A 5,933-nucleotide genomic window follows, 5' to 3' on the forward strand; every position below is an offset into this window, starting at 1 on the left:
AAGCAGCGGGGACAGGGGAAAATTGAAGAAATGGCTAATGTGTTAATGCTTGGTCACAGAACATGGAGGCCGGCGAGCCAGATCCCAAGTGGGTCGTGAATCCATGTTGGTAGTGGACCCGGGGTCCACATCAGAATCCGAACCGTTGCTCAGCGCAGAGGAACCAGAATCCTGGACATGTCTGGTCCCTTAGTGTCCTCACGTGTAAACGCAGGTTAAGGAAGTCAATTAACATAACCATGCCTCGTGCACGCATCACATGATTCCACCAACCTAACTAGTGCATGCATACTGTGTGTGTTGTAGTGGTGTGTGTGTGTGGTTGTGTGTGTGTTTCGTGTGTGTGTGTGTTGTGTGTGTGTGTGGGTAAATGCAGATTGCAATCTTTTTACTTCCAGGGTGCGAGGATGCGGTCCCAAGGCTGATGGGTGTTCTTGAGTTCACGTTGGAGAATAGTTGAGAAAGACAAACGTTCCTCGAAGGTTTGGAGCAGTTTGGACCCCCAGGAGCCAGCGGGAGAAATTAATTTTCCAATTTTTAATCTGTTTATTGATCCCAATGGGGAAATTACAATTTACACTCTGTGTCCAAACTCAGTATTTTTTTTTATTCATATTTATTGATTAGGACAATGCACATAATGAAATTTTCTGTAAATGTCAATTGGCTATTTTTCAACTGTAGTCTACCGAGGATGCAGGTCTTTTGTGGTGGGAAGAAGAAACCGGAGCCGGAGGAAACCGACGCAAACACGGGGGGAGAAGATACAACTCCACACCGAAAGGCCTGGAACGACCTGGATTCGAACCAAAACCTTCTGCTGTGAGGCAGAAGTGCGAATCCCACTAGCCACCGTGCTGCCTTAGTTGTCACACACCGTCCTCAACTACACAGATGCTCAGGACACTATTCAATGCATAATGGAGAGATGGCAGAGTGGAGGGGGCTGCCAGCTGAACCAGCACCTGAGCGGTGGGGAGATACGGGTATGCCTTGCTCAAAGAACCGGCAGTGCCAGGAGTGAAGTGGCACTCTCCAGCCAACGATACACACTCAGTACTTTTGGTCCATACGGGGACTTGAACCAGGGGACCTCGGTTAGCACCCAACTCCAATGGACTTAGCTATATGCACCCCCTCTGGGAAATGGGATAGACCCTCTTACTCAGCCAATGTCAGTCATTATGGTCATTCCTCAGGACACCCTCTTAAACCAACGACAAACAAGCACTTGATGCCAATCGTACCCTACAGACAATCCCCCTGGATGGGGTCAGTGCAACAGGTTCATAAAAGTCATGTGTAATCCATGCAAGTATTTTTCCTAGTGTATTTTTGGTCAGCACAAGAAGGAGAAAGGGCTTTAGTTTGCTTGACTTTAATGCCAACCCCCCCACCCCCATCACTTCTCCAAATCATACCCTGCTGGCTTTTGGTTTGACGATGTGACGTTATAATCCAGACTAGCTGAGATTTCCCACGATGTATAGATTCACGGGGTGGACCGTTGCACTCACACGCAGATCTGATCCATGTGTCCGGTCCTGCTCTGCCCTATGAAAGTATTGGTTTCAAAACCCTTCAGCTGCGAAAAAACTAAGAATAGAGACCTCAACTCTGAAGACTAGATGGGGATCCTTAATATGATTAATAATACTAGAAAAGCAAGCATTCTAATGTGACTTTTATATTGTCACATGAACATTCGGGAAATGGAGTACCAAATAATGGTTCCTATAATCTAAGACTAAAACAAGTGTAATGGCGCATCTCCGTTGGTCAGCCTGTAGATCCTCCTTCATCCCATTAAATTGTGGTTCTCAAAAGATATAACGTCATATTTCACCTTATAAAACTAAAAAACACAAACACCAACAACTATTTTATCAAAATGAAAACCTTGATTCTTATTTGCAAAGATGTTTTATACACTTCGGGGTAGAAGTCATGGTGGATAACAGAGTTCTCTCTTTACACGCTGAAAGAAAGAAAAAGCCATATATTATCCTCAAAACTATTAAAAGAAAAAAAGATAATTTTATACTTTATTTAAGTCAGCTGAACCCTTTCTCCCTCTCCTGCTGATGTCTTCTCAGCCATTTCTTCATAACTCAATGCTACATTTCTATATATAAGCTGTTAAACCAGATTATTATTCCCAGCGGGACCGGCCAAAGACTTTGGGGCCCAAGCAGGATTTGGTTGGGGACCCTCCACATTGTAACGTGTTGCCGACTGCACTTGGCACTTAACCAACTTGTGTATTATAAATATTAACACTCAAGATGTACAATAGAGTATTGTGGACCAATCAGCAGCAACAATGTCTAAATACCTTGGCTCCATTGTGAGGGACATTTCAAGAGCCTTGGGGGGCCCTCTGGTAGCCACGGGGCCCCCAAAGCAGGCTTGATTCACAGCAGCCACAGAGTTGTCATTCCTCTTTCGACCCTCCTGCCAAAAGAGCAACTTACAAATGTTTTTCATGTAAATGCAATGTAACAAGAAGCTCCAGATGAGCGGAACAAGTTTATAAAATTTGACCTATAGAATTTTGTAATCTCTAGTACACAGTGTTGTAGCAGCTTGATACTCTGCTAAGCGACACCTAGTTCAGGGGATTTGAACAGACTCGTCAGGAATCTTATTAAAGAATAAAGACCAAGAGAGTCATTTGCAGATGTCTTATAAAAAAAAAAGACCGTCAATACCGAATTAATGGTACACAAGTAATGTTCGAGTCACAGCTGTGGTATTATACTCCAGATCCAGATCCGCAGTGGAGAGGGTGGTAGCGTCAAAACTGCAAATGGATGTTGGCAAAAAACGTTGTCAGGACAGACGCTCTTGTTCAGGTCAGGAGAAAAAATTGCTTTGCGGATCTCGGTTTGAGTCTTTCTCTGACAACGGGAGTGCCGAAAACTCTTTAATAAGTCAACGAGGATTTGAGGTTTACTGAAGCGTTGAGCACAGTGATTAAGCAAGGGAAGTGGTGATACAGAAATAACCAACACACTGGGAAAGTCCAGTGACGTGCAGTGAAAAAATGGGTCATCCTGGTAATACCCCGCCTGACTCCAGTTTTCTGGCTCTTACTCCCATTCTTCAATGGGTTCAGTGACATGTATCGGGCTGTTTCAAGGCTCTTTTGTCCCATGATGAACGGTTAGGGGGGTTGTGCCAATGCACAGTGCTGAGCGGCTGTCGTAGTCTAACCAGGGCCCAATAACCGCTGTAAACAAATATTGCTCCTGAGGGAGTTAGCTGAGGTTTTGGCTCTGAGCCTCCAACCACCATCCAATATCCATTCTGTGCTTTTTTCAAGGTTTTCGTCAGACAATTTTTCAACATTTTTTGTCACATTTTCTTAGTTTTCGGGGCTTTGTCTGCTTTTGACGTGACACGATTTATGACTTTTATCAATATGTACAGGACGTGTCCAGGACTTCCTAGATAGTTGGAGACCCAACCCTCCTATTTGAACCCGACGTTACACCCTTTCCAACAAAGCCATTTATATCAAACATATGTTGATTCAGCATTGTCCACACAAAACCGTGTTTAAATGTTAGAAAGGCCTTGGCCATGCTTCTGTTTAACAGGCAACAGTATGTTTTTAGTAGCAGATGGGCGAAGTAACCCTATCCAGGGGACCCCATGGGACCGTATTTCATAAAAAACAGTGAACTGGGAGAGACAAGTTTTTTGATCCTGTTGAATTGAGCCATGGGATTACACACGGACTTGTCAATTCAAAGATTAATTTTGCAGTCAAAGTTGCATGTGTGATGAGACTGTCACATCTGGGTGCAAAACCAACACAAGATCAAGAGCATTTCACCATTAATGCAACACAAAATGCAACTATCTTGACACACATTGCAATCATGGCTCATTCAGACAAGATCAAATGATTATTTGTCTCACTTCCTGTCTGTCATTTTATCCTAAATAGGTCCCATCTTGATCACAGGAAGAGGAGGCGGGACTTTGCTCTCTCTCTATAAATTTAATGCACTTGTAACCACACAAGGTTTGCATTGATGTCATGGGAAAGTTATAAATTGAAGATGACTATCATCAAAATACTATCTCTTGAAGTAACTAATGAATTCAATTTAAATCAGTACATCAACTGTTGATTATTAACTTAATACACATTGCATGCGACTAAACAATTTTAGGATGTTCTAGGAAAAAAATATCCATATACAGAAAACATAAAAACAGGAAATTGATGTGAGCCCTAAAACACTACCGTCCGGTGTCACTTTTGTGTTCACTGCGGATTATGGTGTTGAAACAAAAGTATTTTCCTTTTGTTTTACAGTGGGGCTCTCTAAAGCCCTTTTCCTGAAGTATCGTGCAAAATGTGACGGTGCGGGGAACAAAAATGACATTAAAACAGATCATCATTCATGTATTCCCACAGAAGTAAGCAGAAAAAGAAGAAAGGAGAGAAAGACATAAAAGTCAGGGGAAAAAAGAGAGAATATATATTAGTGATAAAAACGAGAAGGACAGCAGTGCTGCTTAAGTGACAACCACAAAATCACTTTTCTATTTATTTTTACAATATTGGTGGAATAAGCAATGTAGTGACAGTTTCTGCGCTTATTCTACAATGAATATCAGATAGGATGATATGATGAAGTAATAATTCTGTCAGAAGGATAGGCAATACAAAAAACTAGCCTAACTCTAGTTTTGCATTGCCAGACCTTCCTCACAGAACGCGGAGAGGGTATGGCTACAACAGTCCACACAGCATTCTGGGAGGGGAGGAAAAATGTTCTCGGTTTTTGCCATTTATTTAAAACAATCACAAGCGTCTTCAGCGGCACTAAGCGCCGGACAGATACGGTGCCTCGTAAAAAAGCCTCAGGAAGGAACTTGTTTGGTGGAACATGTGTACGTGGGGGCGGGAAATTAAAATGGCTGCCGAGTGTAGGTTGAGGTTTTACAAAAAAAAGAGATGATTGAATTTTATTGTCAGTTCTAGCTCGGAAGATGCTTTCCAATCGGGTTTAGAAACGGCAACACAAAGGAGAGGAAGTGAGGACATCCGCCAATGTGAGGGACATCCGGCCAAAGTGAGGGACGTCCGGCAGAACATGAGGGACATCCGCCGAAAATGAGAGGACATCGGCCTGACAGAGGGACATCCGGCCAGAAAATGAGGGGACATCCGGCCGAACAGAGGGACATCCGCCAAACATGAGGGACATCCGGCCGGACAGGAGGGACATCGTCCAAACACTGGGACATCCGGCCGAACATGATGGAAATCCGGCCGAACATGAGGGACATCCGGCCAAAAATGAGGACACCGGCGAACATGAGGACATCCGGACGAAAATGAGGGGACATCCGGACGAAAATGAGGGACATCCGGCCGGACGTGAGGGACATCCGGCCAAACGTGAGGGACATCCGGCCAAAAATGAGGGACATCGGCGGGGACCGCGTGTGATGTAGATAGCCAAACTCTAATTCAGTGGTGGGAATGCGTCCGGACCGAAACATGAGGGACACCGGCCGAACATGAGGGACATCCGGCCAAACATGAGGGACATCCGGCCGAACATGAGGGACATCCGGCCGAAAATGAGGGACCCGGCGGACATGGGGACATTCCGGACGAAATGAGGGACATATCCGGCCGAACATGAGGGACATCCGGCCAACATAGGGACATCCGGCCGAACTGAGGGACATCCGGCCGAAAATGAGGGAACCGGCGGACAGAGGCATCCAGGGCCGAAACATGAGGGACATCCGGCCAACATGAGGGACATCCGGCCAAACATGAGGGACATCCGGCCAAACATGAGGGACATCCGGCCAAACATGAGGGACATCCGGCCAACATGAGGGACATCCCCGCACAGGAGGGACATCCGCGAACATGAGGGACATCGGCCGAAACATGA

The sequence above is a fragment of the Etheostoma spectabile genome, chromosome 10 (genome assembly GCF_008692095.1).
Source record: "Etheostoma spectabile isolate EspeVRDwgs_2016 chromosome 10, UIUC_Espe_1.0, whole genome shotgun sequence".
Classification (NCBI taxonomy): Eukaryota; Metazoa; Chordata; class Actinopteri; order Perciformes; family Percidae; genus Etheostoma; species Etheostoma spectabile.